We start from the raw sequence: 14058 nt of genomic DNA, 5'->3' as shown, positions 1-14058 counted from the left end.
GGGAACTAAGATCCGCAAGCCCCGTGGTGCAGCCAAATTTAAAAAAAAAGGTAAAATAAAGGCTGAATTATGCATGCCTTAGATTGCCATGTTAAATATCCAGCCGGATGTGCTCCCCCATTCCCACTATTATCTCCCAACCACATCTTGTTGTTAGTGGGGTTGGTTAAAGAGCATATCAATATAAATGGCAGGTGTGATGGGTTTTGATATGCCAACTTGCCTAGGCTATAAGCCCCCAGTTTTTCAATCAAACACTAATCCAGATGTTGCTGTGAAGGTATTGTAGATGTCATCAAAGTCCATAATCATTTGATTTTAAATAAGGGAGACTGTCTTAGATAAGCTGGGTGGACCTAATGTTCAATCAGATGAAAGTCCCTAAGGGCAGATCTGAGGCTTTCCTGAAGAAGCTATTCCACTTGTGAACAGAAGCTTCAATGCATGCCCAAGAGTCCCAGCTTCCCCTTCCTGATAGCCTGCCCTGCAGATTTACAACTTGCTTTGCCAGCTCCCACTGTTGTATAAGTGAATGTTTTGCAGTAAATGAGTAAATCTTTTAATATTTATCTCCTGCTAGTTCTCCTTCTCCAGTTGAACCCTTACTGGTGTGAAGGCCAGGATAGAGGTAATGGTATCACTTGGTTTCAGCAAACTCTTTCTTGAATTTAAGCTTTTAAGGTTGGCACAATGAAGCGCTACACCTGAGCATCAGTAGGCTGCCTGAGAGCCACTATCCTTCTAGGAACCCTGATTCCTTATCTAAATAGAATCTCAGATTGCCCTTAGCACATCTAAATATTTCATGAAAAACTTAGATACTATACAAAGATGTCAGTGACCTTAAAAAGAGCTTTTTGAATAAAGGAGTTGTTTCTAGGAATGAGTAATGGTCTATCTTAACACTGGACAGAAAGAAGATACTTTGATGGAAAGATAAAAAGAACAGAATCCTCAGGCAAGAGACAACATCACAGAGTTAAATCAGTGTAAGTTGGCAAAGTCGACCAGTGCCTTGGTTGATACACTGGAGAGAATATGGAGGAGAACTCAGTCCTCTATGAATGGGATGTACTGGGGGAGGGTTGGATTCTGTATACCCAACATGGGTCATAGAGAAATATTTTTTAATAGAAGAGTAGGGTATGATATCAGCTTTTCTGCTTCTCTGTGTCTCTGTCTTGGGTTTGACCAATGTAAATGATGGTGGGGGGTTTTTCCCTTCAATTGATATACTGGTGGGAGGAGACTGCCATAATGATATAAACTTAAATATTCTCATTTCTCAAAATCTGAATACCTTGACATATTGGGTTACCCTGATACTTGGAGATGTACATTACACAGATGACATACTGCCATCCCCTGGGTCTCCACCAAAAGGAATTAAATAGAGATTTCATAATATCTCAACTTTTATCCCCACCAATAATTACTAACAAGTGATCCAAGTACACACCTGCATGTCACACACAAGATTATCATAGTAAGCCAAAGACAAATATCATATGATATCATTTATATGTGGACTCTTAAAAGAAAATGATACAACTGAACTCATATACAAAACAGAAACAGACCCACAGACCTAGAAAATGAATTTATGCTTACCAAAGTTCAATTTTTTTGGATTGTACATATAAGAGAAATCATACTGTTTTTGTCTTTCTGTGTCTGGCTTATTTCATTTAGTATAAGGTACTCCAGTTTTTTTCATGTTGTCACAAATAGCAGGATTTCCTTTTTTATGATTGAATAATATTCCATTGTGTATATGTACCACATTTTTCTTCTTTTTCTCCCAGCTTTATTGAGATATAACATTTTGTAAGTTTAAGGTACTCAATGTAATGATTTAATATACATATATATGCAAAATAATTACAACAATAAGGTTAGTTAACACATCTGTCATCTCACATAGTTACATTTGTGTACGTGTGTGGTGAGAACTTTTAAGATCTACTCTCTTAGGAACTTTCAAATACACAATACAGTATTGTTAGCTATAGTCATCATTCTGTGCATTACATCCTTATAACATATTCATCTTACAACTGAAAGTTTGTACCTTTGACCACCTTTACCCATTTCCCCTACTCCCAACCCCTCACCTCTGGCAACTACCAATCTGTTCCCTGTTTCTATGAGATTGTTTTTGTTTTTAGATTTTTGTTTTTAGATTTTGTTTTTAGATTTCACTTATAAATGATATCATACAGTATTTATCTTTAACTTATTTCATTTAATGTAATGTTTTCAAGGTTCTTTCATGTTGTCACAAAGGGCAAGATTTCCTTTTTGTCTGAATAACATAAATGTATATATATGTGTCTGTGTGTATATATATATATATCACATTTTATTTATCCATTCATTTGTCAGTGGACACTTAGGTTGTTTCCATGTCTTGGTTATTGTAAATAATGCTGCAGTGAACATGGGGGTGCATATAGCTCTTGGAGATACTGATATCATTGTTTTCAGATATATACCCAGAAGTGGAATTTCTGAATCATATGATAGTACTATGTTTACTTTTTTGAGGAACATCCATACTGTTTTTCATAATGGCTCCACAAATTTACATTCCCACCAACAGTGCACAAGTGTTCCCCTTTCTCCATATCCTTGTTGACATTTGTTATCTCTTTTTTTTTTTTTGATGATAGCCATTCTAACAGGTTTCAGGTGATATCTCATTGTGGTTTTGACTCACATTTCCCTGGTAATTAATGATGTTGAGGATCTCTTCATGTTCCTATTGGCTATTTGTATGTCTTCTTTGAAAAAGTTCTAATCAGGTCTTTTGATCATTTTTTTAGTCAGGTTATTTGTTTTTTGTTTTTTGTGGGGTTTTTGCTATTGAGTTTTGCTACTGAGTTTCATGGCTTCCTTATATATTTGGATATTAACCCCTTATCAGATATATGATTTGCAAATATTTTCTCCCATTCCATAGTTGCCTTTTCATTTTACTGATTGTTTGCTTTGCTGTGCAGAAGCTTTTTAGTTTGATGTAGTCCCACATCTTTATTTTGCTTTTGTTGCCTGTACTTTTGGTGTGATATCAAGAAAATCATTGCCAAGACCAATATCAAGAAGTGTTTCTCTATATTTTCTTCCAAGATTTTTATAGTTTCAGGACTTCCATTTAAGTCTTTAATCCACTTCAAGTTAACTTTTGCGTATGGCGTACGATAAGGGCCCAATTTTAATCTTTTGCATGTGAATATCCAGTTTTCCTAACATCATTTATTAAGAGACTGTCCTTTCCTCATTGAGAATTCTTGACACCCTTATCAAAGATTAATTGACCTTATATGCAAGTGTTTATTTCTGGGTTCTTTATTCTGTTCCATTGGTCCCTTTTCTAATTCAGAATAAAAGTTTATAGATATAAATATAGATATCTCAAATGTATATATTATTAAATTAATATAATTCTGCCTATAGGTTTTAATTTCAATGTCCTAGACAAGTTCATTGTAGAAAATAATTCTCATTGTTTAATATGATTTAGTTTGGTTTTGATATTTCTATTTTTCTGGAACCCTATGCATGCGCTATGAAGAGTCTCTAAGAGAATAAGTAACTTCCTCCAGGTCAAACACATCACTTTTGGTGAACCCAGGACTCAAAGCTAATTCTGATCCGACAACTTGTGCTCTTTCCTAAACACCACCCTTCTCAAGATAACATGGCATTCTATCTTTAAAAGCCATGACAAATCACTTTGTTCACAGTCAGTACCACCTTTTGTTCATAAACCTCTACAAAGTAGGCAAAGGAAATGTGAGGTCCTATGTTGATAAACATATCACTTGTCATACAAACTCAGCAGTGTTTCCACTGTGAAGACAAAGTACTAACCACACACTCTTGAATCTGCCTGGTCTTGACCCCATAAATGATGGGGTTTAGCATAGGAGGGGCTAACATGCAGATGTTTGCCAGCAGAATGTGGGCATAAGCAGGAACATGATGCCCTAACTGCTGGGCAATTATGGTAAAAATGCCAGTAAGTTGAACATGGAAATGACCCCAAGATGGGAGCCACACGTGCCTAGGGCCTTTTGCCAAACTCCTCAGGAAGGGAGGAGGAAGACTGCATTGAGGATGAAGGTATAGGAAACCAAGATGTGCAAGGCATCTATCCCTACAGTAGAGAGCAGAGCAGACAAGCCATACCAGACATTGACACGAATGTCAGCACAAGCAAATTTAGCAACAGCCATGCACTCACATTGCTATGGCAGAAAGGTAGTCTCTTCACAAGGAACACATCTGGGAGTATCACAGAGAAGATCCTCAGGACCACAGCCAGACCAACCCTTATGATTACTTCACAATGGAGCACTGTGACATAGTGCAGTGGGTCACAGATGGCCACACAGCTGTCAAATGCCATGGCCCACAGAATTCCTGACTCAGCAATGAAGGTGGCATGGATGAAGAAGATTTGGGTGACACAGCCATCAAGGGAAATCTCTCCAGCATGGAATCAGAATATGGCCAGGGCTTTGGGCACAGTGGTAGTGGACAAGATGAGGTCAGCCACAGCCAGCATGCAGAGGAAGAAGTACTTGGGTTCATGGAGGCTGCACTCAGTGACGATGATGAAGGAGGCTATTCCCAAGGACAGCAACAAGGTAAGAAATAAAGAAGGGGGCTTCCCTGGTGGCGCAGTGATTGAGAGTCCGCCTGCCGATGCAGGGGACACGGGTTCATGCCCCGGTTCGGGAAGATCCTACATGCCACGGAGCGGCTGGGCCCGTGAGCCATGGCCGCTGAGCCTGCGCGTCCGGAGCCTGTGCTCCGCAACGGGAGAGGCCACAACAGTGGGAGGCCCGCGTACAGCAAAAAAAAAAAAAAAAAAAAAAAAAAAAGAAATAAAGAAGGGGCAAGAGATCCGTATGTGCTGGTCTTCCAGGCCAGGGATCCCCAGCAGAATGAAGAGTGAATGGTTGGTACCAGTGTGGTTGGGGGTTGCCATGCCTGGGATGAGTCATTTGGATGTTGGTATATGGGATTTGGCAGTCATCTCTTCTCTCTTTCCAAAAAGGTGAATGGGGCTGGAGTGGGGGAAGTGGAAACAGATCATTTTTCACTGAATGAGAAGTAGAAAGGGACCTGGTCAGGAAATCAGGAAACATGGGTTAAAACTCCTTGCCATTCTATTCACCAGCTATGTGATCTCAGTAAAACTACTTCCCTGCTCTGGGTTTCTCTTTTATCACTTTAAAACTAAAGTTGAACTAGATATCTGTAAGAGAGTTGTTCCAGCTCTAGAATGCCATAGGATCTTAGCATCAGATTATTACAAACAGTTGAGAGCTGTGAATATCACTGCAGTTTCCACTTTGACCATCAGAATGGGATATGCATCTCAAAAGGCAAATGGTAACTGAGTTATCAATTTAACAAACCTTACTGAACACACTGAGCATGTACCATGGCTCCTGGAGGACCTACTTGAGGGGAGAGACAATTAAACAAAATAGCTATACAATACAGATAGTGTAGAAGAATGTTAAACACAGGGGCTGTGGAAACATGGAAAGTTTTCTAGGAGTTCAGAAAAGTTTTTCTAAAGGTGCCACCCTGAGTTGAACCTTGAAAAATAAGTAAGAGTTTGCCAAGTAAAGTCATGAGGGGAGAGGAGAACACAAAGTCACAGAGATCTGAAAGGACATGGAGTTTGAAGGAAAATTATCATGATTCGGGTTATGATAGCCTGGAGGACATGGCACGAAATGATAGGAAATAATGTCAGGCAGTGAAGTAGGGGCCACATCTCTGAGGGCTCTGGGTACAAGTGTAAGGAGTTTAGAATTTATGTTGAAGCAGTTGGAGCCACTGAAGGGTTTGTAGTGAGAGAACGGCATGGTGCAGTTTGCATTTGGGGTCGCTCTCTCTCTGGCAGTACTGTGTAAGAAGGCCGGGGAAGGGAAGAGGCAGGTTGGAGGACTGAGACAGAGATCAGTTAGGAGCAGCTCTGCACTAAGGGCTGCACGTGCATTATCTCAATCACCACCATGTGAGATAACTGTACTCATTTTCCCATTTTACCCATGGAGAGCAAAGAGAGCTTAGAGAGTTCGTCATCCCCCCACCCAAGGTCACCTGGCTGGTAAATGGTGGAGCTAGAATTTGGCTACCCACACCATGCTTTGAATCACATCACATCTACCTTACTCCACCTTGGTCCCCTTCAACAGGTGCTTGTGATTTCCTGACTCCTGATCAAAGGGAGAAAACAAAAGTCACCTGTTGTTAATTCCCTTAACCACCCTCATTCTGCCACCTACAAATTTATATTTGAATTGTCTTTTCCCTCCCGCTCCCATTCAAGGCTCAGCCCTCCATTGGTGCACTGGACCCCAACCTTCTCTGCATTAATCTGTCACTCTGGTAATTTCAAACTCTCCCTTTCTTCTGGCCCCTTCTCCTTAGTGTGTCTCTTCCCCTGTTCACCTCAGTTTTACAAAAGGAGGGATGTGCACCCTTCATCTATCCTCTTACCACCCTCGTAATCTTTACCCAATGCCATTTTACTTATAACACCAATATGCCATTAAAGCTTCTTTTCCAAAATAATCTATCATATCATAGTTGCCAAATCTAATATTACTTTTCATTTCTTATTACTAGTAATCTCCAACTTCTATCATTAATACTTCTTTATTTGATGACAGCAACCATTAAATATCTACTGTTAGATATATTTATTATTTCTAATTATTGCACCAAATGTATGAAATTGAAAGGATCACTAGTTCATGCGTGAAGAAACTAATCTCATATAGGCAACTGCCCAAAGTCAAACAACCTGTTAGAGGCTAAGCTGATATTTGAATCCAAGATTATTAAAGCCAAAGCTTCCATTAGCTTTTGAAACGTCCACTTTTGTTTGTTGATTACCTAACCACCTTTCTTTGGCTTCCTCTCCACTCCCTTCTCATTCTTTTATTTTGCCAGAATGTCTGAGACATGTAAGACAATGTAATAGAGGAAAAATCATATGGGCTTTAGACCTACCTGAGTTCAATTCCAGCTCTGCCTGCTTCAAATCCACAAACACACAAACTTTCATTCATATTACCATATTATCATACACATTCATTTATACAGTCACAACACATATTTGCTCACACAAATTTTGATGATTTACACACTAACACACATTTTCCCTATTCACACAAACAGCCCTTCCCCATGAACGCGCATGCACACACACAGACACACACATACACACACACTTTTAAACTTTCTTTCATGTAGATACCCACCGAAATTCGCACAGTCATTACCCAGTCAAACTCACTCTCACTTATCTAAGTCATAACTTTGCCTATCTCCATTCAGCATGCTGGCTTTCCTCCCATTAAATCAGTTTCCTCAGGGAGGTGGAGATTCCAAATGTTATTCAACTCTTACCTCTGCCTCCAGCCTGACAGTCCTCTAACATATGCCAGAACAAAGAACTCTCTCTGGGAATGCAATTCACAAGACAACCCCCCACCCTGCTTCACCAGTTCCACCCTGGAATTGCCCAAACATGAATCAGAGATGTAAAATATCAATGCTGGTTGACACTTTATACCAGCGGTCGTCTAACTGCTGCCTGTGGGCCAAATCCTGCCCACCACCTTCTTTTATAAATAAAATCTTATTGGAACACAACCATGCCCAGTTATTTACGTATTGTCTGTGACTGCTTTCGTGGAACAGATTGAAGAGTTGCAGCAGAGACCACATTCGAAACTTAAAATATTTGCTGTTGCCCTTTACAAAAAATTTTTGGCAATCCCTGCTTTAGAATAATTTTGCATGATTTATTACTTACAAAAGCCACAGAAGGAAAGGCAATTTTCCCAAGGCTACAGAGGAAGTAAGATTTCTTGCCTATCATGCCACTGTTTCCACCATGCCACAAAGATTCTGCAGACACATTCTGGTCTGTCCTCTCTGACTCTGCTCTCAGGGGATGGAAAATTCCTAATACAGCCTCTATTGGGTGACCAAAGGATGAAGACGATTCATTATTGTTTCCCATCTCTCTCATCAATAAACTCAGCATTTCCCACCTCCTTTATCCCCACCATTCCTGCCCATAGGCAGAAGGACCCAAAGAGGCACCAGCCCATCCTGGTCAGTACCAACCTACATCTCTCCTCACCCCAAACTGTTTATCACAGCCATCAGGAATCGCAGACTGAAGCCATGCCCCTGCCTAGATGGCAGGGTATTCCGATAACCAGCAGACTGTGTTCAATGGCCAGGGGACCAAGCCGGAGGAGGAACTGCAGGGCAAATTATTTTTTCTCTGAGCATCTTTGGGGACCATGGGCTTACTCATGTGACTCTCTTCTCCCCTAGGATCTCCTCTACTGAGGATCTCCTTAGTGATGTAACTGTAAAGCCCTTAACCCTTCTTGTCTGAGTGCCAGAAGCCTCATGTGAAAAGAATGCCGGAGAGGTTATATGAGCTTAAGAGAGAAAAGGAGGTGGGAGAGAAGTTTTGGAGTGAGAGGTCAGGGCAAAAGATGGGAATTGTTAAGTCCCCGGAACTTGGTCAAGTCCCCGGAACTTATTCCAGTGCATCTTCATCAACCCTGACTTCCAGAAGGCATAGAAACACTTCAGGAGCTGAAGTATTATAGAGCAGCGGTCCCCAACATTTTTGGAACCAGGGACCGGTTTCGTGGAAGACAATTTTTCCACAGAGAGTGGGGGCGAGGGGGCGAGGGGGAAGGCAGGTTTCAGGATGATTCAAGGGCATTACATTTATTGTGCACTTTATTTCTATTATTATTACATTGTAATATATAATTAAATAATGATACAACTCACCATGATGCAGAATCACTGGGAGCCCTGAGCTTGTTTTCACTTGCCACTCACTGATAGAGTTTTGATATGAGTCGACAAGCAATTGATTTATTATGGTCTTTGTGCAGTCAAACCTCTCTGCTAATGATAATCGGTATTTGCAGCCGCTCCCCAGTGCCAGCATCACCGCCTCAGCTCCACCTCAGATCATCTGGCATTAGATTCTCATAAGGAGCTTGCAACCCAGATCCTTCACATGCGCAGTTAACACTAAGTTTCCCGCTCCTATGAGAATCTAATGCCGCAGCTGATCTGAGAGGAGGCGGAGCTCAGGCAGTAATGCGAGCAATGGGAAGCAGCTGTAAATACAGCTCGATTGCCCGCCACTTATCTCCTGCTGTGCAGCCCGGTTCCTAACAGGCCACAGACTGGTACCGGTCCGTGGCCCGTGGGCTGGGGATCCCTGCTATAGAGTCTCTCAAACATTCATGTATTCACATTCATCACTCATTCAAGCCAATGTGTATTAAGTGCTAACTATGTTAATGACACCATAATGAGATGTTGAACAAAATTAAATCCACTTAAAATTTAATTATATTGTTTTGTATTTAGACTAATGCTTTGATTCTTTCATTGAAGGATTTTCTTTTTTATTTATTTATTTATTTTCATTGAAGTAGAGTTGATGTACAATATTATATGTTACAAGTGTACAATATAGTAATTCACAATTTTTAAAGGTTATATTCCATTTACAGTTATTATAAAATATTGGTTATGTTCCTTGTGTTGTACAATATATCCCTGTAGCTTATTTTATACATAATAGTTTGTACCTCTTAATCCCCTCCCCCTATATAGCTCCTGCTCCCTTTCCTCCCCCCACTGGTAACCACTAGTTTGTTCTCTATATCTGTGAGTCTGTTTCTTTTCTGTTATATCCACTAGTTTGTTGTGTTTTTTAGATTCCTCATATAAGTGACATCATACAATATTTGTCTTTCTCTGTCTGACTTATTTCACTTAGCATAATACCCTCCAGGTCCATACATGTTGTTGCAAATGGCAAATCTTCATTCTTTGTTATGGCTGAGTAGCATTCCATTGTGTGTGTGTGTGTGTGTGTGTGTGTGTATCTTCTTTATCCATTCATCTGTTGACACTTCCATATCTTGGCAACTGTAAATAGTGCTGCTATGAACATTGGGGTGTATCTTTTTGAATTAGCATTTTTGGGGGGGATATATACCCAACAGTGGAATTTCTGGGTCATATGGTAGTTTTCTTTTGTTTTTGTTTTTTGGCTGTGTTGGGTCTTTGTTGCTGCGTGGGGGCTTTCTCTAGTTGTGACGAGTAGGGGCTACTCTTGGTTGCGGTGCATGGGCTTCTCATTGCGGTGGCTTCTCTTTGTTATGGAGCACGGGCTCTAGGCGCATGGGCTTCAGTAGTTGTGGCACACGGGCTCTAGAGCTCAGGCTCAGTAGTTGTGGTGCACAGGCTTAGTTGCTCCGCAGCATGTGGGATCTTCCCGGACCAGGGCTCACACCCATGTCCCCTGCATTGGTAGGCGGATTCTTAACCACTGCACCATCAGGGAAGTCGGTAGTTTTATTTTTAGTATTTTGAAGACCCTCCATACTGTTTTCCACAGTGGCTGCCCCAAATTACATTCCCATCAACAGTGTACCACAGTTCCCTTTTTCAGGGGATTTTCACTGGAACATTTTCATTGATAACCCTCCAAGTTTTTCTCTGCTCTATTTATGGATTTTTACATTGTGATGATGGATCATATTGTACATGTGCCATGCTCTTTAATTTCATAATATAGAAATTTTCAATGGTAACAAACGTTCTTTCAACATTTTTGTTCTGCTCCTTTATTACAGCTGCATTTGTCTTCAGTATGACACAATGCCACACACATTGTTAGTACAGGTATACCTCAGAGATATTTCTGGTTCAGATCCAGACCACCACAATAAAGTGAATATCACAATAAAGCAATGACACAAATTTTTTATTTCCCCGTGTATCCAAAATATATTTACACTATACTAGGCTATTATGTGTGCAATAGCATTGTCTTTAAAAAACAATGTACATACCTTAATTTAAAAATACTTTATTGCTAAAAAATGTTACCCATCATCTGAGGCTTCAGTGAGTCCTAATCTTTTTGTTAGTGAAGGATCTTGCTTCTGTGTTGATGGTTGCTGACTAGTCAGGAGGGTGGTGGCTGAAAGTTAGGTAGCTGTGGCAATTTCTTAAAATAAAACAACAATGAAGTTTACCACATTGATTGACTCTTCCATTCACAAACGATTTCTCTGTAACATGCAATGCTGTTTGACAGCATTTTACCCACAGTAGAACTTCCTTCAAAATTGAAGTCAGTCATCTCAAACCCTGCTGCTGCTTTATCAACTAAGCTTCTGTAATGTTCTAAATCCTTTGTTGTCATTTCAACGGTTTCACAGTATCTTCACCAGGAGTAGATTCCATCTTAAGAAACCACTTTCTTTGCTCATCCAAAAGAAGAAACCCTTAATCCATTAAAGTTTTATCATGAGATTGCAGCAATTTTGTCACATCTTCAGGCTCATCTTCTAATTCCAGTTATCTTGCTATTTCCACCACTTCTGCAGTTACTTCCTCCACTGAAGTCTTGAACCTTTCAAAGTTATCCATGAGTGTTGGAGTTAGCTTCTTCCAAACTCCTGTTAATATTGATATTTTGACTTCTTACCATAAATCATGAATGTTCTTAATAGTATCTGGAATGGTGAATCTTTTCCAGAAGGATTTCAGTTTACTTTGTCCATGTCCACCAGGGGAATCACTATCAATGGCAGCTATAGCCGTATGAAATGTGTTTCTTAAATAACAAGACTTATATATTACTCCTTGATCCATGCACTGTAGAAGGGATATTGTGTTAGCAGTCATGAAAGCAATATTAATTTCATTGTACATCTTCCATCAGAGCTCTTGGGTGACAAGGTCATTGTCAATGAGCAGTAACAGTTTGAAAGGAGTCTCTTTTTCTGAGCAGTAGGTCTCAATAGTGGCTTAAACTATTCAGTAAACCATGTTGTAAATAGATGTGCTGTCATCCAGGCTTTGTTTTTCCATTTTAGAGCACAGGCAGAGTAGATTTAGCATGATTCTTCAGAGCCCTGGGATTTTGGAATGGTAAGTGACCATTGGCTTCAACTTAAATTTACCAGCTGCATTATTCCCTAACATGAAAGTCAGCCTGTTCTTTGAAGCTTTGAAGCCAGGCATTGACCTCCTCTCTAGCTCTGAAAGTGCTCGATGGCATCTTCTTCCAATACAAGGCTGTTTCATCTACACTGAAACTCTGTTGTTTAGTGTAGCCACCTTCATTAACTATCTTAGCTGTATCTTCTGGATAACTTGCTGCAGCTTCTACATCAGCACTTGCTGCTTCATCTTGCACTTTTATGTTGTATGATGGCTTCTTTTCTTAAACCTCATGAACCAACCTCTGCTACACATTCAAACTTTTCTTCTGCAACTTCCTCAGTTCTCTCAGTCTTCATAGAATTTAAGAGAGTTTGGGGCTTGCTCTGGATTAGACTTTGGCTTAAGGGAATGTTGTGGCTTGTTGGATCTTCTATCCAGACCACTAACTTTCTCCATATCAGTAATAAGGCTGTTTGACTTTCTCATCATTCACTGGAGTGGCACTTTCTTTTTTTTTTTTCTTCTTTTTTTTGTGGTACGCGGGCCTCTCACTGTTGTGGCCTCTCCTGTTGCAGAGCACAGGCTCCAGGCGTTCAGGCTCAGCGGCCATGGTTCACGGGCCTAGCCGCTCCGCGGCATGTGGGATCTTCCCAGACTGGGGCATGAACCCGTGTCCCCTGCATCGGCAGGTAGAGCCTCAACCACTGTGCCACCAGGGAAGCCCTGGAGTGGCACTTTTAATTTCCTTCAGGAACTTCCTTTGCATTTCCAACTTGGCTAACTGTTTAGCACAAGAATCCTAGCTTTCGGCCTATCTTGGTTTTCAACGTGTCTTCCCCATTAAGTTTAATCATTTTTAGCTTTTGATTTAAAGTGAGAAATGTGTGACTCTTCCCTCATTTGAACACAAGAAGGCCATTGTAGGGTTATTAATTGACCTAATTTCAATATCATTGCATCTCAGGCAATAGACAGGCTTAAGGAGAGGGAGAGAGATGAGCAGTCAAAACACACACATTTATCATCAAGTTTTCTCTGTCTTACGTGCAAACAGTTCTTGCTACCCCGAAACAATTATAAGAGTAAGATCAAAGATCATTGATCAGGGCCTCCCTGGTGGCGCAAGTGGTTAAGAGTCCGCCTGCCGATGCAGGGGATACGGGTTCGTGCCCCGGTCTGGGAGGATCCCATATGCCGCGGAGCGGCTGGGCCCGTGAGCCATGGCCGCTGGGCCTGCGCATCCGGAGCCTGTGCTCCGCAACGGGAGAGGCCACAACAGTGAGAGGCCCACATACCGCAAAAAAAAAAAAAAAAAAAAAAAAAAAAAGATCATTGATCACAGTTCACTATAATAAATATAATAATAATGAAAAGGTTTGAAATACTGAGCAAAATATCAAAATGTGACAAAGAGGCACAAAGTGAACAAATGCTGCTGGAAAAAATGAGCTGACAGACTTGCTCGATGCAGAGTTGCCACAAACCTTCTATTTGTAAACAAATAAAAATGCAATACCTCCAAAGTACAATAAAGCAAAGCACAGTAAAATGATGTATGCTGGTACTCTGTAAGTATTTCTTGAAAAAATATGTAACTAAATATTCCACCTTCGTGATGTACTAAAATATGTTTAACCTATCCACTAATATTGAATATTTATATAGCTACCATTTTCCTCTGTTAAATATATTCTATGATGACTGAAGAAAGAAATCAAAGATGATACAAACAGATGGAAAGATATACCATGTTCTTGAATTCGAAGAATCAACATTGTAAAAATGACTATACTACCCAAAGCAATCTACAGATTCAGTGCAATCCCTATCAAATTACCAATGGCATTTTTCACAGAACTAGAACAAAAAAATTTTACAATTTGTATGGAAACACAGAAGACCCAGAATAGCCAAAGCAATCTTGTGAAAGAAAAATGGAGCTGGAGGAATCAGGTTCCCTGACTTCATACTATACTACAAAGCAACAGTAATCAAGACAGTACGGTACTG

General features: G+C 40.3%; 1 pseudogene; it reads right to left on the bottom strand.

Moving 5' to 3' along the window:
- Positions 1–3837: 3837 nt before the first annotated feature.
- On the bottom strand, positions 3838–4996 carry LOC132494177 (olfactory receptor 52B4-like; annotated as a pseudogene).
- Between the last annotated feature and the right edge of the window lie 9062 nt (positions 4997–14058).

This window comes from Mesoplodon densirostris, chromosome 7 (assembly GCF_025265405.1).
Source record: "Mesoplodon densirostris isolate mMesDen1 chromosome 7, mMesDen1 primary haplotype, whole genome shotgun sequence".
Lineage (NCBI taxonomy): Eukaryota > Metazoa > Chordata > Mammalia > Artiodactyla > Ziphiidae > Mesoplodon > Mesoplodon densirostris.
This window is presented reverse-complemented; position numbering and strand designations above follow the sequence as displayed.